Here is a 23,567-nt window from a genome sequence, read left to right on the forward strand (position 1 = left end):
CATAGTTCATAATAGAGTTAAATTTGGCCCTGAGAACTGGTTTGTCCTGAGTAGCCTGCTGTAACTAATAATGGATTTATATTCATATTCCTTGTTTTAAAATGTAAATTGGATTAGTGGGTTTTCATTGTGAAGCTTTTTTTCCAACAAAAAGTGATTTTTGGACCAAACCAAGGATTTTCTTATTTTTAATAAATTCCCCCATTTAAAAAAAAAAAAAAAAATTAATGAGATTGCAATTTTTCTTGTTTTTCAGAAGGAGAAAGTGGAGATAACTTTCTGACAATAAAATATCTGTTTCTTTATAAATACATTTGATCTCAATTTTTAAAGTGGAATGTGTACATTTTCTCTGTAAAAATCTTCAATCTTTTTCATTTCTAAAGCACGCCTGTGTGGAAACTTTGAAAGTGCCATTAAATGGGTATTATTCTTTCTAGGCTTTGAGCAGAATACAATTGCTGGCCCTTTTGTTTCATTAATTCCCCATACAAATATACATTCTACTCAATTTAGGATCATGAAAGACACAGGGATTATAAACCTATTTAGGCTGACTAAATCCCTTGGAAATTTAAAATGGAAAATATTATCACAATTGGGTATTATATCTACCAAATTTTCATCTAACTGGTTAATTATTTGCTTGAGAGAATCCCTAAACCTTCTTGTGAAGCAGGGAGCTTTGGCAATGACTGCAATCTCCAAGCCAGAAAGGCAAGCACATATTGTCACATCCAGAGTGGGGGAAAATGCAAAGCAGTTAGCAACCTTGAATTTTTTTGCTAGAAAGGCTTTGCTTAGAGGACAGGTACATATGCATAATGGGGAGGAACAGCTCAAGAAGAGAGAAATCAGGAAAACAAAATCACTTGGTATAAAAAATGCATCTAAAGAGCAGGCAAAAACTGTCTACAGAAAGGGTGAAAGGGAAGAGGGTGGGAGCACAGGACGGGCTATGAGAAGGCACGCAGCCGAATGGCACTGGTGCAGTGAGCAGATAAACTCTGAGGGTTTGCTCCCTCCTGCCTCTAAAGCAGCAGGACTGTGGTGCATCCTACTGTAGTCACAAGAGTGTGTTCAAAGGCCTGGGCCTCCTCATCCAAATGTTTCTTTTCCTGACAACAATAACCTCCAAGACCTCGATGTTTTGGAGTGACTGCTGAGGCTGGGAAGTAATGTTATTTTGTAAGGAGAGCATTTAACACCGTGGGGAGGTGATAACTTTGCAGGAGGAGGTGTGAAAGGGTAGACCCTTTTCATAAAAAGAAATCTGTGCTGCCAGATGTAAGTAGGATGGATGAGTTTTCTCACCAGCAAGAGACATCTGGCTTTGTGAGATGCTCTCTAGGACTCCTCAGTCAGGAAAAATGATGTATCTAAAATGTGATAGCAAGCCATCTCAGGAAGCCCAGGCTTGAGAAATGACCACTCAACAATTTATAAAGTTGCTTGGCACCGTTACAGTTTTAGATGCTCTTCTAGCTTTAAAAACAGTCAGTTTTATTTGGGATGTTTTTGTTCTTTTGTGTTGTGTTCTTTTTTCATTTGGTTGGCTGAGGGTTTTTTTTAAGTAACTGTTTTTTTTCTAGCTGAAATGGGTCATTGGTAGCTATTTCTAAGTTACTATGGCTACCTTGACTTGCCCAGCAGCAAGAGGGCGGGGGTGTCAAGCTGACTGTAAAGGAATGGTCTTCCTTGGCCAGGCAGTAAAAAGCATGGGTGTGAGAGCCAAGACAGAAGAAGGAACAGGAGTATACATGACCAGTTAGAATAAGAGACTGGGGAGGAGGTGTGGAGGCATCTTTTCAGTTACTTACCTATCTGGTACGGCAGGCCTTCCAGTCACCTCTGCAGGACACATAGCATCTAAAATCTCTGACAGAAAAGTAATCATCCCATCTCAATAGCTCCAACTTTTTACAGAAGTCAGTTAGTTTGAAGCATTTTCTCTTCAAAATTAAATTAGAAGCAGGCTTTTCGAAGCAGCTGAATTACTGAATGTCTCAGTATGATGTCTCAGCATACATGTGTGTGTTTTCAGCATGCTGATGGCATTATTCCCAGCCTTTCTTAAACTAATGGCCAATGTCTGGGTATTCTTTTCCTTCAAAATGCCAACACAAATCTGTAGTATTTTGAATTTCCAAGCTAATTTTCTTCCTTTTGTTGTTGATGTTTGGTTGTTTTGTTGGGGTTTTGTTGTTGTTTTGGAGTGTTTTTTTTTTTTTTAAGGCTGGTCTCTGAATTAACCAGGCAGTCAGGTATTCAAGAAGCAAAATATTTTACATGTTCAGGGGAATGCTCGTCATGGCTTAAGCCCAGCCAGCAACTTAGTGCCACACAGACACTTGCTGACTCCCAGCTCCTCTCCAGTGGCATGGGGATGATAGAAAAAGTAAAATCTGCAGGTTGAGATAAGAAAAGTTTAGTAATTGAAATAAAGTTAATAATAATGTGAGTAATAATGTTAATAATAATGTAAATAATAACAATTATGAATACATAGAGAGAAATAAACCCCAAGAAACACACGTGAAGCACGATACAGCTGTTCACCACTTGCTGACAGATGCTCAGCCCATCTCCCCCATGGTCAACTCCCCCCAGTTTCTATAGTGAGTATGATTTGCTGTGGTATAGACTATCCCTTGGGCCATTTTGGGTCAGCTGTCCTGGCAGTGCTCCCTCCTGGCTTTTTGTGCCCCAGGAAACTGAAAAGTCCTTGATCAGGGTAAATGCTACTTAGCAACAACTAAAACATCAGTGTGTTATCAGCACTGTTCTCAGACTAAAGCCAAAACACAACACTGAGCCAGATACTAGGAAGAAAGTTAACTTTATCCCAGCTGAACCCGGGACAATGATAGATTGAGCCAGCATGGGATGTTGAAGTTTTGTAATACAAGCTTTGGTCGGGATAAGATCCTTCTAACATACCTGCTTTCATCAGAATGTGATATATGACTAGCAGGAGACACATGTATAAGGAAGGGGTGAGAAAAGTAAAGGAACGCTTCACTGTGTTCTCTGTAGGTGCTTTTCAGCTTTATGTATTGTGTAGTTCTGTGTCTATTTAACTATCAATATGCATGCTCAGGCCTGGATTGACATGAACATTTATCCTGCAACTCTTTTACTTCTGTCTCCAGTTCTGGGATGATGGAAGGATTTCAGGTGGGTGAAGGCCTCCTTGAGAAAGCAAAACGAAGTGCTAGGATATTGTTTTTGAAATGGAAATGCATCCAGCAGCAGGTAGAAACCCAAACTCCATTGCTCTGTAGTTTCCATCACAGGAAAACAGAGCCTTGCAGTCAGCATGTCCTTGTGTACTAGTGTGGCAGGGTTCTGATGTATTTCAAGTTTGTAATTCCTTCTTTAATGTGGTTTTTATTCCCATATGTTTTTCCTCTTTTTGTTTGCCAGATGATGCTTCTTTCAGAGCTGTGGAGGGTTATCAGTATTCCTGGGAATAGATTCACAGGGGAGAATAAAAATGGGATATAGCCCTTGCTTTCCTCATTAGTGCTGCCTGATGAAATATGTGAACTCCTGTTTGTTATACAGGAGAGGTGTTGCACTGCCACTCAGCCAGTGCCTCCACATCAGGCTGCATCTGGCCCAGACTATGAATTGCTCTCATTTTAAAGAAACTCATTTGCTAGCCCTTTATTTTTCAGATGCATCACTGCAGATGCAAAAAAGCTGGATTATACTGAGTTTTGCAGTAGAATTTCCTCTCTATTGCTTTGCTGAGGCAGAGTAAATATATTCTCCCCCCACCAAGAGCCACAGTCAAGATCTCAGCCTAAGTAGATACATAGCAAAACCAGTTAATGTTTAACTGTTGATGGTGTTTGTTGACTTAAGTTTGTTTCCTATTAAACAAAACATGTTTTGCTTGACAACAGTTTTTAAATAAAAACACAGTGGATTGTAATCTTCTAGATGCTTCTGTAGTATTTTTTAAAGTTGAGCAAAAAATTGTGGAAAACCACTATATATTCCTCTTTTTAACCTACTGGGGCTGAATCAGAAAGGCAGGGAGAAGATAGGGAAGGGAGGACTGCCTTTCCTCGCAGGTTCCTAATCCATAAGTCACTATTGATAGGGGTAGTCACTGGGCATCTTTTCTGCCCTCTTCACAAACAAAAGTAGTAAAATCAGGCATCAGTCCTTGAGGGAATGCTAGTGAGGAATAAGAGCTGGCATTTGGATTGAGGTCTCTGTAAATGGCTGTTTGTCATTACATGATGTGCATTGTTTAAGATTTTGCATATGCCCCTAGAGGCTGTGACAATCTGCCATTTCTTATAGTAATGAATGAGCTTTCCAAAGTGGATTACATGAAGTACAATATTTCAGTGTAATTTTGAGCACTGTGTTTGCTTTGGAAGGTTGCAAGTTCTTTAAATCCATTCTAAAATGGTTAAACTTAGAGCTGTCTGATGAAGCGTTTTAAGCTTTCTGAAACAGAATTACATGAGAAATTGCTTTTACAAATAGTCAACGAAAATGTTTTACCCTCCACAGCATAGAAATATTTACTTACCACAGAAGCAAAAAAACAAAAATAACTTCATAGTTCAGGCAGCACATATGCAGATGCTTTTCTTCAGCACCTTCTTTCAGAAGGGCTTGTCCCAGAAAGTCAGCATCACTTTCTAAGTGAGAGCCCCAGAAAAACAGAGTATTTCTTGTTATGGTGTTATGCTGCCTGCAATGACTGATAACTCAGCCTGTCAGTAAACTGGGGACTCCTGGTAAAGGCACTGGGACTGCTGAACTTCCTCGGCAGTTTAGAACTGTTTCTTTCCATTTCCAGGTTGTAAAATTCTTTCCTTTAATTTTGTTTCCTCTTCCATGCTTTCCATCAATAAAGATTAAGTAAGTTTCTTACTAAAAATGTTAGGAAATGAAAAAAAGAGTTAATCAAGTAGTTCAGCTTTTGGCTTCTCCAAATTGTTTCCTTTTCTTTGTGGTGCCCCTACTATATCTGTAAGTTGGTCCCAGCTCATAGGCTGTGTTGGCACAGTGAGTTGAGTAAGAGCGCTGCATGGCTGTACCTGTTGCCCTGTGTGGAGGTCAGGACTGGTGCTAGCCATACGGCTGTGGGGCAGAGACCAGGGCAGGTGGTGCTGCACACCAGTAACGAGGGGTGAAATCAAATGTGTGTACATAAAATTCACCCAGTGCCTCCCTGACTGTCAGGCAAGCTTTCGTCAGTGCTGACAGCCTGTCTTTTTCATGAGCATCAAATTAATCCCAGCACTAAAATAAATCTGAAATCAAGCCATGGGTGATTGATAAAGAATCCACAATGTGTCCTTGTTACCTTCTATGTGTGTCTGTCTCCTGTCTCTGCTAGAAGGGTTCCTTAACCAGCTCTCTGTGAGCAAGCAAATGGGAAGCAAGTGAATCTAGCAGTCATATTTCCCTCTGGTGCCTCAACCGCTGTAGGCTGTGACACATGAAGGCTCCCAATGGTATGGTTTACATGACAATTTAATTTTAAAGAAAGAGGACACATATGTTTCTGGCAGTTGTGTAATTAGTGCCGTTCTTTGGCAGACCCACCACAGCTCCTTATGCTTCTTATAGGGAAAGTTAGAAATGACAGGAAGGTTTTAGCAGACAGAGGTTTTCCAGGGTAGGAGTCAAAGCCCTTGCTGGAGTTGGGAAAGCTCATCCAAAAGATGACTTCAGTTTCATTCCCTGCCTTTAAACTTATGTGGACTTTGATTTCCATGCTGAGAATTTGGATATTCCCTAGGAGCAAGTATATAAATGAGAATGCGATCAGTGGGCTCTTATCTGTGGGTTGGCTACATCTTGATGATGCCTGTAAGTGGTTCTGTTTCAAACTGAATTAATTCTGTTTTCATCCCAAATATTTATGCTTTTACTGTATTTGTATCAGACACAAAGATTTCTGACAAAAATGTGGAAAACACTGAGAGAGGAGAAGGAAAGGCCTTGCATAATTTAAAACTTCTTCTAATTTTTACTACTCTTCATGCCAGCGCTTTTTGAGGAGTGCTGAACAGGATGGGAAAAATCGTAATCTCAGACTTTATAGGAGGGTAAGGGGGCAATGAGAATAAAGCCAACAAGGCAGAAAAAGCATGTACATGCACCGGCCCACCTTGGAGAAGTACTGTGGAGTTCTGAGCTTGTTCTTCAGAAACTCATGACCACACAAGATGAGGTGCACTGAATGTTCGTAGTTACCTTGGTGCTCATCCTGGCCTGACTGAGGTGAAGTGTTTTGCTGGCCTGGAATGACCACAGATGAAAATAAATACACCTGCACTCAATCCATTTAGTCCTGAGACATTCTTTTGGGACGGCTAAAGAGAAAACAGAGAAGTGTCTTTGTGTGAAAGAGCTTTCATCCCATCTCAAGTTGACAAACCCGTCATTATTTACACACAAGCTGTGGTTCAGACTACTCCAAACTATCCCGGCTGATCCGACTTATTGGAAGGATGGAGGGTAAAGTTTGGCTACAGATGAGCCAGCTTTCCGTCTGTTGTTCCTGCTTTCATGTTTTTTGCTTCCTTCTTTTTTTTAAAAATTGAATTCTATGGTGAGACTATGTGCTTCTCTGCCTCTTTAATCTTCCACTTTGAACTCATTTGCAATGCGATAGATAGAGTTTGTGTTTCAGGATGTGGGACCATGATAACACATCTCAAATGGTAAAAGTCTGCATAGTAATTGATTACCCGTGATCCTCCTTGGCCACATCCTCTGCTACAAATTCAGCACAGGGGACAGAGAGTAGGGGTTGGGGAGCTGGGAAGGGAAGGAAGAAGGCACTGAAGAATTTTAGAGGGATCTGTGTTAATTCCTCCAAGACATCCCTATGTGATGTTTGTCAGTCAATAGGAGATTAGATTGATGAGAGCATAGCTGCTCTTAATCCTCTTCTATCCATTCCCGCAAAGGGTATTAATATAGGAACAAAATACACAGACTTGCAAACGATATCTTTTTTTTTTTCAGTGCACATCAAGGAAAGCACTAAAGATCAGAGTCTTTTTGGTCTCATTTTTCCCAGGAAGATAGTAGTCAATGGGGAATTTCACAGCAGTGCCAGGCTGTGAGACTCTCAGGTTCCCTCTACCACTGCAGACCTCTTGGTCCAGAGCTGTAATCGTAGCCAGGCAGAATAAGCCTTTCTGCTTCTGGGCAGGTTGGAGATAAAGGGCAGTGATTTAGGGTCTGTGTTGCCTTTAAGAGAGACCATGCATTTCAAACTTTGTCATTACCATGGATTTTCTGGGGGCTTTATAGCACATTTTTGCTATGAAGAAAGCTCCTTTGCATTCTCTCAGTGTCAGCACAAAGACTAAGGAGTCTTTCCAGTCAGTCAGAGCCAGCTGTGCTGTGAACCATTTCAATTCCAGTTTTTCCATCTGGCCTGTTCTCTCACCTATCCCTTTATTAATGCTTATCTGGCTTATTTACATGCTTAGAAAGAAAGGGAATCATTAGCGCTTAATAACTGGTTTCCTGCACATGCGCTAGTTGCACCATTCTAAGCAAGTTCATGCCTTGCTTGAAATTACTTTAGAGAGCTCCTGTATTCCTGCTGTTTTATGCATCTTCCCCACAGTAAGAATATATGCTCTAAAATAGGTCATTGTGCACATCTTTTCTTAGGGAACAGACTGGCAGTGAAGAGGGGAGCAAGTGAAGAAGGCAGTGAACTGGTTGTTCCTCCACCTCTTATTTGTCCTTATTAACAAAAGAAAAAGAAAAAAGAAAAATAATCAAAAATTAATGCAAGATGCAAGCCTGATTTTTCATAGGCTCTGCCTAAATTTGAACATTCTAATTCTTGATGGCAAATTCCCTGTATCTTTCCAGTACCAACCTTTGCAGAAGACTGAGTTTATGATAATAATAATTTCTATAGTATGTTATCGTAAGGTACTGAAGTGATTCACTAGCACCAGCCTATCCCTGGAATAACCTTCCGAAGCAGTTAGTTATCAGTTCTTCTCTTTTACATACAGAAAAGCAGTGACACAGAGCATTGATGCAACTTTCCTGAAGTTATTCATAACCTATGGCATAACTCAGTATTGATGCACAAGCCTCTAGGCTCCAAAACTGGTGCTTTATGAACAGGGCCGCCTTCGTTAAGGCAGTCCACTGCCAGGCAAAGTGACAAGTGGGACTTAATTTCTCATTTCCAGTCAGCACCATAGCGGTGGAGACTACTGGTTTTGGTCAAGCCTTTTCCTTGCAGGGAAATAAATAATCCAATTGTTGTTTCTTTCTGACATATCATCTAACATGCATGGCTCAGACATCTAAACCACAGGTGACCAGAAATAGAATCTGTTTTAAATATGTAATTGTCCAATTTCTCTCAAGATTCTGGAAAAATATTCCCTATGACACAAAGGAACTTTAAGTAGGTTTCAGAGGCACTACCATGCCACTTTCAAGCAGAAGATTGATAAGTCCTGGCATCAAGTTTATCCATGGTCTCTCTCCTTCCCTCTTCCCTTGTTTTCATCCTTTACCTCAGCATCTGACTGTGACAAGTTTTCTATCAGTCTCCAGGCTACCGTGTCCAGCACATGGCATGCCAGCTTACAGCAAAACAGGGACATGCCGTTCTTCCAGCAGAGCATATGAAGGGTAGAGCAGCTCTGGAGTTGTTTCAGCCCACTAGTCCAAGCCCTGCTCTGCTCCTTCTCTCTAGAAGGGGCTGTGGGTTGGGAGTATGGATAACATACTGACCTCTGCAGGCTGGGCTTCAGCTGCTCCTTTGGCTGAGCTCTGTGTTTAGCTAAAGCCTATAATAAAAATCCCTCCTCATGCCCCAAACTGCAATGGTTTAATTGCCTTTCTTCCCTGGTACATCTGTATGGGTCACAGCTAAACAATACTTCATCATGAAGGTACCAGCCAAGCCTTGAAAACCAAGCCTTTTTTATCATCTGCTGTGGCAAGCTTTCAGAGATTAGGCAGCTAAGGCATGTTCTCCACAAAAGAAGCAGAAAACAGCACACAACATCCAATACTGTCCTGACTGAAACAAAATCAGGGCCCAGTCCTCCACATTATCTGGCACCTTGACAGAGCTCATGCCACCCAAAGCAGCCTCCCAGAAAGTCACAGAGCTGTTGGAAAGACCAGCAGATTGTAATGGCCTTGCTGTAATTATTTGGGGTTATTTTAGAATCTACACCCAATTCTCTTTTACTTTTTCCCTTTGTTCTGTCAGAGCTTTTATCCCCTCCTTGTTTACTCAGGTATCGTTACCACTTTGTTCCACAGAGCTCAGATATATTTCCTTTCAGGTGCAGCTTTAGTGAACAATAAATTTAACTCCAGTCACCCATAACGCTCTTAACAGATTTAAGCTTTCTCTTTCCTAAACTCAGGGGCTACTCAAAGAAAAACTCTCCCCCACATTCTTCCTTCCTCCCAAACCACGGTCTCTTCCACACTGATTGATTTACCATCATCGCCTCTTACATCCCAGCCGGAACTGAAAAGCTCCACCTGCTGATATTACTCAGCAGTAATCGCACTGCACTTTCATGCAGGCTTCAAGCATTCATCATGAGGATGACTCAATAAGCCAGCCCTGTGCCGATGAAAGGCTTTAGAACCTCCATCTCTCTTGCACATGCAATAGCCACCTTCTGGATAAACTCTGGTATGTGTTGCAGGGGGGAAGGGAGAATATGTTTTATGATGATTAACTCACTTGCCAAAATTTCTCCTCTCCTCCGTACTCTCAAGATGTCTGAGAACCGATCAAGTATTCCTTTCAGTCATGCATTATTCCCAGGATATTTCCTGTGAAAGATGCTCTGTGTGTAGCTCATTCTCGGGCAGTCCCCTGGGGAGCTTTCAAACTCAAAGCTGCATGACAGATGCACCGTGTATTTGCTGTGTGGAATCCAGTCTGTAAGCCAGGACATTGGTACCTGGTACTCCCAGGAGGCCCAAATCCTTTGGCTTCTTTGCACGTTGAGACCCTTTGGCTGGCCTTGAGCTCTCAGCAGATCTGCACTCATGCCTGGGCTTCAGCCTGATGTGATCAAACTCCTCCCCAGCTGCAGCCTGATCACTGGCCAGGCACACGTGCAAGTCCCCTCCTTCACCTCTTTCTTTGCCTAAAACTAGGCAAAGGACCAGACACCACCCATCCCTAATTGACCTCAGGGGCAAACAAGAGGGAAGGAGAGAGCTGGAGATGAAATGTCCACTTGTTTTTCTCCAAAACCTTTTCCTCTGCTGCTGCAGGAGCAACTGTGCACGTGTGTCATGGAGGGACTCGCAGAAATGTTGATTGGTTACCGGGGGGGGGGGGGGGGGGGCACTTCTGTTCCTGTGCTGGGCAAATATAGCTCTGGTATGAAGGTCTCCAGAGAGCTCAAAATTCATTTTTCATAACCATTACGTGATATTCCCTTGCAGCCATCTAGCAGAACATTTCTGCTAAATCACCAGAACATATCTGGAAAGCAAGCAGAGCATATACCTGCAGGGTCATACAACATTTATTTACCACTTGCAGGGTTGTTTGTTTTTTTTTATTTTGTTGTGGAACATCATTTATCCAGCTTTGGGGAGACAGGGTACAAACCCAAAGCCAAGAATAAAAGCCCTGCTTTTGGCGCTGCCACACGAGCTCCGTCTGTAGCATCCCATCAGCTCCTCCAGTGTTTTGGGTCACCCTAACCCCTGACAAAAGTGGTATTTCTGACTGCTGAGGGGTGGTAAGGATGGGCACATTGGTGTGATGGGAAATGTCAGCTGTTATGATGGAGTTGCTGAACAAGAGTTCCTCCTTCACTCCTCTTGGCTTTCTTTGATCTCCTTTGTGCTGGCTGTGGAACACATCACTGTGTATTTTTAGACATCCACATCTACATACATAAAAGAGCCTCTATATCAGCATATATACATCTGTATATAGCCCCACACCAATAATATTATCGGGAGGAGGGGGGCAGTTGCAAATCTGAAGTATAACAGACCTGCATGCTTGTGCCAGTGGAATTGCATCAAAGCTGGCTGAGAATATAAACAGACTTCTTTTTCCCCCCAGGTATCAACAGTGAAAATTCAGCCTATTCGGCAACTGATATAAACTAGAAAGGAAAAAAAGGAGAGCTGCCAAACCATCACATTTGGAAATGTTGAAAGATTTTTTTCCCCTTTCAAAATTAAAAATGTCAATGAAAATGTGACAAATTTTACCTCCTCTAATTGGGAAACACTGTTCTTTCCTAACTACTTCTGTCCCAGGCTTTCTGACATTCTTAGATTTTTTTTGCCTAGAGCTTTAAAGATGTTGCACCTTAAATATGCCTAAAGGTGCAGAAAAGTGTTCATAGTTTTGAAAGATGAAACTGAATTTCATTATGCAGTGCTAGCTACCAAAGCATCTTTACAAAACTGGCCCTTTTTTCCTCTGTTAGGTGGGTTTCACAGGTATTGCGGCAATGACTCGGTGTGTCTGTAGTCATTACTACACACAATTGCTTGACCTTATCTACTCCAGAACTCCTCAGAGACTTGGTCTGGATTTCCAGAGAGAGAAAAAATCTCATCCTCCAGCCTTCCAGTTTTCAATTTTCATACACTTTAATTGCTAAATCAAATAATTAACCAAAAGCATAACATAAAATAAAAATTAACCCAATTTATTTTAATTTACTTTGATATAAACAAAATCAATTAATCTAATTATCAGTTTAATTAAACCATTATTAATAAATCAACACCTTTATGAGCTTTATCTAGAACACTGGTAAAGGGCAGTTAGCTGCCAGCCATAAGTACAACATAGCAGTATCAGCACCTGCTGGAACATCTTATTCCATCTGAGTGCCAGATATAGCAAGGTGCCAGTCACTTTCAGATCAAAGGTGATGCTGATGTTCATTAAGATAGTCTGTTTAAATTACAGATGGTCAGTTGGTAGCCAATATCTCTACTTTGCCAAGAAATGTCACACAAAATCATCCTGGTGCATGTCAAAACGATGCAGCTTGTTGCATGCAAAATTCAAATGGAAATGTACAGAGAAATACTTTCAGGATTAATCACATAACATTCCCAATCTGAAATGTCATGCATGCACAGTTCTGGAAAGCAGCCATTTAGCTTAGGGATGCCTTACGTGTTCGGAGTCTATTAGTCAGCTGCCATTAACAGGAAAATCTCTGGATTACTTGCACACACACACGTGCACACTCTGAGAGCAAGCATCATCAAGTGTCACAGGTCTTCTTTTATTGAGATTGATGCTAGAATTTCCCCAAGAGAAAGATCGCAAAAACACAACTCCTCGAAGCATTTTCTGTTTAAGCAGCATGGTTTCTGTGCCTTTCCTCTGAGAGCTTCAAGAAGCTAGCACATTATTCAGAAAATCATGAAGCAGCTTCCTTGAGCTATGTGTTTGATACTCATAACTTTTCTTAACCAGATTAACCAGATGCCAGGTCTGATGATCCTGCCTATTGTAGTGTATCTGCCCACTTTCTGTGGCTGCCTGGGAAAACAGAGGAAACACAAACAAAAGTTATGTGATGGCAACAGCCCACACAGTTTCAGTGGCTAGGGAACAGAAACAAGATTTTGATTTTCAGAAGAGGTGATGTAGCTCACCCCACTTCCTCATAACTCCTGCTCACCAGTTTCTTAACAAATCGAAATGAGATGCTTCTGAATTCAGCAGCATCGCTTGGTAAATCACAGGGGAAACAAAAATCCATCCCATCAGACAGAGAATTTATAAATCTTTTAATATTTCAGATCATGGCTCAATTGATAGATGCCACTTATTCTATCCTACAAAAGCCTCAGCTCAAACATTACTTGAAAATGCAGAGCTAGCAAAATGCTGGTGCTAAAGACAGCAATTCTGTCAATGGCAGTTGTTGATATAGAGACTCACTGAACTGTTTCCTGACAATTAAGTGCTTGTTTCAAGCTGTATTTTGACACAGGTAAATTTCAGAGAAAATATTACCTTTTGTCAGCACCAAAACATGGGAGTTTCCCTGTACACCCTCTGATTTTTTAGCAAAGTTTCCTAGGCACAGACTGTCGCTGCTTTCCAGCACAGCCTCCAGAACAGAAAGGCCTGATCCCAGGTAGGTCCCCTTGCTCTAACTGATTAAAATGCATATGAAAAAAAGATATATAATCGTAGTGGTTAATTAATGAATAGCTCAGATTTTATTGTAAAGGGGCAGTATTAGCGAAAGCTCCTGCAAGCAGCAAAAGGTTCTGCTGTTCTCAGCAATGACACTGGAGACCCACTGGGTCCTATTGCATTACATAAAGGCTTCCCTTTCCTCTATGGAAGATAAACCTGACTCATGATAGAATAGGGCTTAGCTGATTTTGTGTGAAAGGTTACAATGGTCTCTCTGTACAACTTGATGTAACTGAGATATGTCAAAAGGCAGAAAAATACTCAGAGGCACATTCCCCAGTGCAGGAAATGCCACTGCTGGGAGCAGACTCGGGGAGCTGCACAGGGCACCGGTGGGGCAAGGAGACTGCAGAGGGCATGCAGAGGTCACCCTGGCTTTCCCTAGAAGTGCTGGAGGCAGTCACAGTAAGCAAAAAGCAGTGGCTTTCTGTAACGCAAAGCAGAGCTGGATTCTAGCAGTGATAGCGGTGGAGTTTTCTTCAGCATTGTCTCCAGTTTGTTCTTCTGTTTCTGGCTGCCCTTGGCACTGCAGCGTTTTGAGGTGATGACTTTCTTGTCAGGTAAAATCTTCCCAGCCTAATTGTGAGGCTGGTCAGGTTCCTCACGCTTCCTCCCACCCTGGAAATGTTTGTTCATCAGGAGAAAGCACCTTCCTGTATGTATTACGGCTCCTGATTGACACTTCGGGCAGAAAGTGTAATTTATAATGTTGAAGTGAAGTTGACAGGAATAAACTAGGAGTCTGATTTTTTTTGCTTTGCAACAATGTTAAAGATAAATTGCTCTGGCTTCTCCATTGTTTCAGCTATGCAAGAAGAAGAACCTCTTTCTTTTCCCACAGTATGCAGTCAGAGCAGCTAGAATGAGGTTCCACTAGCCAGCAGCCAAAGAAAAATACAAGACACATATGCAGAGAAGATGAACAAGGTTTTAAATAGCAAACAACTTTTCAAAAAAGCCTTTAGGAAGCTTAGGGTGTGTGTACTTGTACCATTTCCCAGCCAAAGGGGAAGCATCGACAGTAATTTATAATTAGTTTGAAGCCTTATCTGCAGCCTAAGATTTGCTTCAATTTTAAGAGAAGAGAGAATATGCAGTGATTAAAGGCCAGCACAGGGAACGCGAGACTCCAGGGTCCTACACTCATCTATACTTGAATTACTTTAATTTAGGGTGTATCCTTTAACCTCCCATCTCTCATTCTTTGTCCCCTTTCCCAGTAAAACATCTCCCTTTCTGCTACCACTGCCTGAATTACTTATGCCTTCCTTTGATGGCTGCACTTAAAAATATATTACAGACAGGAAAGAGCCCAGAAAAAAGAAAAAGAAAAAGCTGATGACAAGGTCTGGATAAATTGCATTACTGAAATATTCACACTCTGAATATCAAACCCCAATATCACTCTGGAAGCCTATCTAAATGATTAACCTTGGCCTCAAAGGCTTTGAAGGCCAAAACGTGCTGCTTTGTATGGCATCGCTTGTGCAGAGTCCAGAGGTCATCTAAAAAAAAGGGACCTTTTCATCTTGTAGAATATTAATATGTTCACCAGACCTGTCTCACAGCCCCTTCCCATTCTTACACCAACACGGTTCTGCTTCTGTTACTTCCTTGGCCCTTTCTACCTTTGGAGCATACCTTGGAGACAGAGAAACAGGAGTGAGGTTCAACCTTGATACCTGGAGGTGGGTAGAAGTGGTGGAGAGGGCTGGTCATGTTCCAGTGCCTCACTGGGCGGTGGACAGTTGAGGAGAGGTGTAGGAGCAATGTTCTGTCAGTCTGCCCATGCATTATGGTGGAACACGCTGAGAACCACGTATACCTTTACCTGGTGGGCTCCATAGAAAGACCCCTAAAGGTCTTGATCAGTTCTTGCTGGGCAAAAAAGATAGTTGCTTAAGGCATGTGAGAAGATAAACTGAGAAATGAGCTGAGAAAGTGTCTCACTAAATAATTTTGGCTGCTTTTCACAGTATTTTAGAACTTTTTTTTTTAATGAATCCTCATTTTTTAATTTAATCCTCACTTCCCAGTAACACAAATGCTCCTGATTCCGGGTGAAGAGTAGAAAGCTGAAGCACTTATCTAGGCACTGTCAATTTGTACATAAGATCTCTTTGTATATAAACCCACAGACAGGGAGAATAATAATTGCATGTGAGGTCAGGTGGATAAGGTAAGCAGTGAAACTGAGAACAGTACTGACTAAACAGAAGAAAGGAAGGAAAGAAGAAGTGTGGAGTGGTGGCTCATGCCCAGGTGAACAGTGATGGGATAGGGCAGATCACTGCACTGCTCCAGAGATGTCTCTGCACAGGCAACATCTCTGAGTGATACTATGAACGCTTCCCCTGTTACCAACACATTGATTTCCACTTGACAAGAAAACTGGGCATCAGAGTTTAAATGAAATGGAGTCCTGCTGTTTCCATGGAAATCTTCTATGCCTATCAGATTAATGGAGGGCACACTGTGCTTTGCATAAAAGTAAACAAAATAAGGATGCTGCAAAGGCAATGGGTTACCTTTTCCATTCAGACTAAAAATCCCATATGCTTTCTTCATAAACTCTCTTCCTGCTCTCTGCTTCATCAGAGAGACACCCTGTCCTACATACAGTACTTACTTCAATTGACTGGACCCCGTGGAGAGTCTTACTCCTGGATAACCACCATAAAAAGGATCTTAGAATGGTTTGGGTTGGAAAGGACCTTAATATCATCTATTTCCAACACCCTGCCATGAACAGGGATGCCTGACCCTAGACTATGTCACCCAAGGCTCTGTCCAACCTGACCTTGAACACTGCCAGGGATGGAGCATTTTCACCACCCTCACTTCTTCCTTATATCTAACCTGAACTTCCCCTGTTTTAGTCTGAACCCATTACCCCTTGTCCTATTGCTGCAGTCCCTGATGAAGAGTCCCTCTCAGCCATCCAAAATACATGACAGACAGATTACAGTACTAACAGCTTAATACTCTGCGACAAACTATATGTGCCTTTGAAGTATCCAGCTTTTTTATACCAGTTTGAGTGTTTTCCCCTGACCCAGAATTTAGTTTCGCCTCTAGTTAAAGGCACCTTATGTGGCTCAGTTACGGTAATATTTTGACACTATGTGTCCCATCCTTCAACCCTCCCAAGGAAATCAGCCTACTACTGAAGATGAAACCTTTGGATGTGAAAAAGGAGCAACCAAAAAGAGCTTTAGCATCCTTTCCACTGCCCATCAGTGGAAGGGGAAAGGTTTTTCTCCATTGGGCAGCATGGGCAAGAAGAGCTTTCCCTTTATATTTCTTGTTTGCCACAGTACCTGCTAACTAGCTTGACAAAATAAACAACCCAAAACAAAACAGGCTGTTCATCAAGCGTTAGCGAACCAAATAACAGCAATTTATTACTGCCCAAGCACTTGAAATAGTTTGCATAAATATTTGTGTAATGCACGTTTACCACTGCATGAGTTATTTCCTACATTGAGCACAGAGATACTATTTAACATGTATTAGTCTGCCTGGAGCTCTGTGCTACCACAGCTGGACCACTTCCAACCCTGAAATAGCTTGGAAATGTCTATGTTCCACCACATTGTACAGGGTAGGCATTCTCAGCAAAGATCTAAAGCTGCAGCTGCCTCAAGTTTGGCCTTCCAGCCATACAGCAAAATCTCATTTTCCAGAAACAGAATCTTGGGTTTGCTCTGGCATTGACAGCAGCCTTTGGATGTTCTTTCTTCCTTCCTTCTTGCCTGGAACATAGGCAGGGATCAGTTTTGTGGTCCCAGGCTCAATTCAAAGTCACAGAAGAGAAAAAAAAAAGGAAGATTTACTCCTTTTTAAACTTATGCACATAAGGGAGCTACAAACCTAGCTGTTTCTTTCCTAGCCCTTTTTATCATTTAAGCAGCATCAAGTTGGCTTGCAACCAAACACTGTAATTTTACCACTATAGTCATAGATTTCAGCAAATTTGTTTTCCCCAGACAAACAGAGACAGGCTAATAAATGCAGATGAAAGATAAAATGCAGCAGAAAGTGAAAGGATAGGAAAAAAAGAATGAGTACTCTTGTCAGGGTGTGGTGATGAATGGTTAGCTATTATTTTCAGTCTCAGGCATAAATGGGAATTGTCTTTGGACAAGCTGAAGTTGCAGGTCAAGGTCAATACCTGAGTCAGGATTATGATTCACTGTCTGGAGGATGTTTTTTCCTCTCTTCTCACAGCTGACCCCTACAAAAAGCAGGGGCAATAGGGCAACACTATAAATATTGCAGCTCAGAAACTAGGGCTGTTTTTTAAGTGACTAACACATACTAAAACTGCATGAAACAAAGCGAGGCTACACCTTAATGAGCTTAGAGGAGGGTACTCAACTGCCCACCAAGGATTTACCAGGGCTGGATCCCTAATGTAGATGTCCTAAGCATGTGTTACAGCTGGAAAAGAGAGAAAGCTAAAGCCAGCAATGACAGCAAATCACTGTGTTGCTTGAGACTTGTAAATAAAGCAGCACTGCTGCTGCATGGGCACCAGGTTGGAGGACTACTGTTGTATGACTGAATACAAAAGTCCCAGGTTTATGGTTTAGCTCTCCAACCCAGTGGTAACTCAGATTAAACTCTTCATGGTAACTTTCAACCGCAGACCTAAAATTTCCATCTTGAAACAAAATATTTTACAAAGCCAAAGAAATGATAGACAGAAAATGAATAAAAACTAAGATGAAGCATCCTCTGCTGTCTCCTAATTTATCCTGTTTTATGCATTTCATCACGTTGGAAAAAAGCTATTAGTAATTTTACAGTGCTCTATCAGCTTGAGCTGGGGTCACTAAAAAAGAAGTGCTCAGCAAGCAATGAACTGTCCTTAGCATGTTTTAAAGACTTGCTTAGAGTTCCATGATGATAATCCACTGTTCAAAATCCATCTCAATTTCAGCTGACTTGATTTATCTACATGAATGATTCTGCTATCACAAGAATTATCTGTATTTATAATCTTGGGAAAAAACATACACCATCACTTGCAAGTTTTCACCTTCTGTTTGAAAGAGTTTGAAAATGAAGGACACTGAAGATTCCCCGGCGTTAGCAGAGGAGAGGGGGGAGAAGGGAGTCAAGCTGCTCAAGGTTTTCAACTCTGTAGCAAATCTTCAGAGGAGCAAAGGAAATATTTATATTTTTGTGAAATGAGAAAAAGACTAAATGAAAGCCTAATAAATTCCCAAAGGGAACAGGAAAAGAAAAGATGTTAATGCAATTACTGCCAACAACATTTTGAAAGAGTGTGTGTGAGAGAGAGAAATTAGTATATCATCTTGGAATCTTTAATTATTGGCATGTAAATTACACAACAAAGCTATCCTCTTCTAGTGAAAGAAATTAATGAATATCAGAAGTGTTGTTCTGTTTAATACAGAAAATGGGTGCTGAGATCCAAAGCTGTGTGATGCAAATCTAGAACTCCAAAGAAGTCAAGGGAGTGACCCAGTCTCCAGCATAACATGACAGAGATGCAATGCAATAAGGAAACCCACAAAGTACTGTCTGATTTATCTTTCCAGGGGGGAGACTATGAGGTCATTTCCCTTTGGTTCCTGCCTGTGACTGAACACTAACATGTGGTTTATCTAACAAGGTTCTCTTGATTGGATCATTGGCCCCTTCCTGGTGGGGTATCAAGTAAGAAGCCCTCGTTTCCATGTCATTCCATACAGAGCTTGTTACTCTTCTGTTAATTGGGAACCAGTAAGTAATTAGGCAAATGGGATTACTTCAGTGTTCTCTTAGTAACATACATAAATCGAGAAAGTGAACGATTCACTCAGATGCAAATCAGGCTGTTAATTAGGCTGATGTTGCCTACACAAGTCTGGCTATGTCTAACCTGCTCACTAGGGTGCAGAACTTAGACTTGGTCTTCCATATGCTGAAAAAAACCAATTTATTCTTTACAATGAAAAGAGAACTTTCCTGTCTCTTTTGATACTGTCAGATGACCTGAGTGAGATCAAGTGTTCGGAGCAAGCTTTGAAACCTCAACTCCAAATTCCAGCATCATTTTGGTGATACAAAATAATTCACACACACATAAGTGGTACTTCTTGGGGTCCATATGGCAGCTTGTTAATTCATAGACTCATGGGATAATTTAGGTTGGAAAAGGTCATTGAGTCCAACCTTTAATCTAGCGTTACCAAGTCCATGCAAGTTAACCTAGCACTAACCCATGTCTCTAAGCGCCACATCTACACATCTTATAAATACCTCTAGGAATGGTAGCTCAACCACGTCCCTGGGCAGCCTGTTCCAGTGCACCACAACCCTTTTGGTGAAGAAATTTTTCCTAATGTCCCATCTTAACCTCCCCTGGTGCAGCTTGAGGTCATTTCCTCTTGTCCTATCACTTGTTACTTGAGAGAAGAGACGGACACCCATCTCACTACAACCTCTTCTCAGGTAGCTATAGAGAGTGATACAGTCCCCCCTGATCCTTCTCTTCTCCAGTTCCCCCAGCCACTCCTCATCACATTTGTGCTCCAGACCCTTTATCAGCATCCTTGCCCTTCTCTGGCCCTGCTCCAGCACCTCAATGTGCCTGTTGTAGTGAAGGGCCCAGAACTGAACACAGGATTCAAGATGCAGTCTCACCAGTGCCCAGGCCTGGGGGATGATCACTGCCCTGGCCCTGCTGCCACACTGTTGCTGATACAGGCCAGGATGCTGTTGGCCTTCTTGGCTGCCTGGGCACAAGCTAGCTCGTGTTCATCTCTGTCAATCAGCGCCTCCAGGTCCTTTTGATCCAGGCAACTTTCCAGCCACTCTTCCCCAAGCCTCTAGAGTTGCATGAGGTTCTTGTGACACAAGTGCAGGACCAGGCATTTTGTCTTGTTGAAGCTCATGCAATTTGCCTCAGCCCATTGATCCAGCCTGTCCAGATCCCTCTGTAGAGCTTTCCTACCTTCAAGCAGATCAACACCAGCCTTACTTGGTGTCATCTGCAAACTTACTGAGGGTGCACTTAATGTATTCACTTTAAGGAGCTTTTTCCTGTTCCAAAATGAATTATAAATTTCAGTGGAATTCCTCTGACTATTAACTATATACATATTTCTCCATTAGTGCAATGCTAGCTTGTTTCAGTCTTCTATGACCTGACCTCCATCAGGTGTTGGAATCAAAACCGGAAAAGGCCACAGCCTATCACTTTCTGACTTGGTGGGACCAGGACACTTTATTCTGGCTATAGCGGTGGGAAATCACTGCCTGGGTGGAGGAAAACAGACCCTGGTACACAGACAGCCTATTAGAGTAACCATAAGAACAGGTGAGACTGCAAGGTGGTTCAGATAAGAACTTCAACTGTTCTTTAAGTTTGTTAATAACTCAAAACCCCAGAAAGGGGATGAACTGTATCTTTTATATTCTCAGTAGTTTTTAACAGTAGGGTAAGGTTGCTATTTTGCTGCATACTGCTCATAAGCAAGCCTTATCTGGAGTTTCCTTCATGTACAGAGCCAACAGAGTAAAACTGACGTTTCTGTACTTCAGAGAAGTCCTTGGGCAAATATGCCCTCATTTCCTTTAGATCCAACTTCTTAGAATTCATACATGGTCCTAGCATGGGGTGGCTGGATTTCATCAAAGGTTTTTTTTCCCTTAAGGGTTTGTTCTTCCGCTGATGTGCTCTTGTGACTCCCACTGACACTAGTGGGAAGTAATGCATGCCCGGAGGGCAGCTCTGGTCCCCCTCAGTGTGCAAGGAGATAGTGGGTTTATCAGGGAGGGATTGGAAAGGAACAGAAGGAAAAGCAAGGCTTTGAAGGGTATGTAATTACAGGCTGGTGTGTAAACTGCTCCACCAGACAGTGTGCCGTACTGAGCATTTGGCACAGTAGAGATTTGTTTTTCCTGATTAGAGAGGAGCATTTGAAAGAGTGGGGAATGAGTGGGGAACAGAGCAAAGAGAAAATTCCACCCCACTGGTAAAACATAGATGTGACTGCTGAACAGGTTCCAGCAGTGCATTAGCAGAAATGAGGCTGATGATGCAGCTCTTTCTGTGGGTAGCTGTGCATCACTTTCCCAGTGATTTGATTTCTTTTTGACTTCCATTAGACTAAGTGAGCATACAAGAGTGTCTATAAAGGAATCTGAAGAATTGGGTCCCTAAGGTGGTGCTACTGCATAGGGAAGGTCTTTGCCTTTCTCCACAGGTGACAAACAGAAGATTAATGTTAACCCCAGAAGCACACTCAATAAAAATTCACTCATGACATGATTTTTTCTCATGGTAGTTCCCAATTCAGTCCTCACAGGCAGCTCACTGGGAGGAGCTGCAGGGTTGTATGTTACAGTGAAAGAAGAAATAAATGAACAAGAGGGAGATTGCACAGCACAAAGCACTGCTCTGTAATGCACCCAAATGTTCATGCACACATGCCCACAGAACTATGGCAATTCACTCTTCCAGTTAAGCCTAAGTGGTGGAGACAGCTGTGTTGTGTCAACTTCGAGGAGCCCTGTTCCCCAACAAATTATATTGTAGACACAACCCCCACATGACAGACTGCAGAGTCAGAAAACGCTGCAGATACGTATTTTCTTGCATTTAAGGAAATAAATCATTCTTTCCCCCTTCCCTGTCTGTATGACTTCATAACCAATTTCAGCTTTACTAAAACACACAACTGTTCAAACAACAGCAGTTTAAAAACAGCATCTTAAAATAGATTTTCACTTCAGTCCTGGTGCTAGACCTCTTTACTGGTTTCTGCCTCAGAGTCTCAGTCAGACCTGGCCACCTCCCTGTTGATCTGTTTAACTTCTTCAGTGCCAGACACAGCTAACATATAGACCTTCCAAGAGGTTTCTCTGGCTACTTGGGGAAGGATAGTTCATTCAGAAAAGACCTGAAATTGGCCAGCAGGGAAGAAAAGGGTAAAGGAGCTATTTAGAAGATTGCATCTACCTGTCAATCCCCTCCTTGCAATGACCCAGGAGGAAAAAGAAGAAACTCCTTAATCTGCTGATGAGGCTGTTTGAGCCTATTTGGCCATAAGCCCAACGAGAACTTTAGATGGTGCATTAATTTCAACTGTGGAGGCAGAATAAGAAATGTGCATATTACAGTAGAGGTTCTTGTGAAATTCCTGAGTTCACATGTTTGACCTGGCATGGGAACTTGCACAGCAAAACCTGGAAAAGAAACATGAATAATGAATCCTGGGAGAGTTGTCCCACAGTGCATCAGGGTTCAGGTCTGAACTGAAGTTCTCACGCCTCAGGGTTGAAACAACCTAATAATACTATTAACTGTATAGTTTGTAGCACAGGTTTTAGAATTTTTGAGGGTAAGGACAGCCTGCTCCCATATGATTGAGGAGAGCCAGAGGTCCGAGGAGCATGTGCAGGCTGCTGAGAGGTACCTGTAAGAGCTTACCCACCCTGCCTTTCTCGCTTCTGCTGCCACAGGGGTGGGAGTCTCAGGTATGAACTTCCTCAGCTGCTATTGTCACACCTTTCTCCAGCCACCACACTGTCCAAATCACTCAAATTGCACTGATGCATGGCAGTGTTGGATTTATGTTTGAGATCAGCGATCTTCAAAGTCTTCTCCACCCTAAATGGTCCTATGATTCTATGATTCTCAGATTCTGTGATGTGGGAAAACGGCAGTGTGCCTGAGCGTATTGGTCTCTCAGAAGTCCTGGGAGTGTGTTCAGAGCTTGAGAGATCAGGGAAAGGTAGGCTGGGATGCTGGCTTGGCTGAATACGGCCCCTCTTGAAAACACAATTTCAGTTACTTCCTCTGTATAGCCTTACCATATCTAAAGATGATTACAAAATGGATATAAAAAAAGCTAATTTTATGAATTCATGAATTTGTTTCCAGTGCTGTTTTAATAGTCCCAGAGAATTATTTATCTACAAAGGACAGTAAAATCTCTTATGTCTTCTCTTATTCCGTTGCCTATCAGAGGGCAAGTGGGAAATGAAATCCCTGAAACCCATGCAATATCTGGGGTCTCTATTAAAGTAAATGCAGCAAAAATACTTTCTCACTGCATTTAAGAAGTCCTAAACCAGTTCAGTCTGTTCTGTAGACAGATATAATAAAAAGTTTTTCTTTGATATTTGTATAAACTGGTGGAGATAGACAGCACAGGAAGCAAATGTGTGGATGGAAGAAAACAGGACCCAGAGCAGAGAGTGCTCTGAATTACCTTTGCAATTTTATTTCTCCTGCATGTCTGATGCTGTGTGCAGGTTCCCTTTGCTGTGTGTGATTCCCAAAGAAAATCCCAACAGGGTTTAGCTCCACAATGGTGGGGGTTGCTGTGGTGCATATCATCTT

Source organism: Pezoporus wallicus, unplaced genomic scaffold, assembly GCF_028554395.1.
Source record: "Pezoporus wallicus isolate ANWC-B61680 ecotype Strahan unplaced genomic scaffold, APGP_CSIRO_Pwel_v1 contig_2871, whole genome shotgun sequence".
In the NCBI taxonomy this organism is placed as follows: Eukaryota; Metazoa; Chordata; class Aves; order Psittaciformes; family Psittacidae; genus Pezoporus; species Pezoporus wallicus.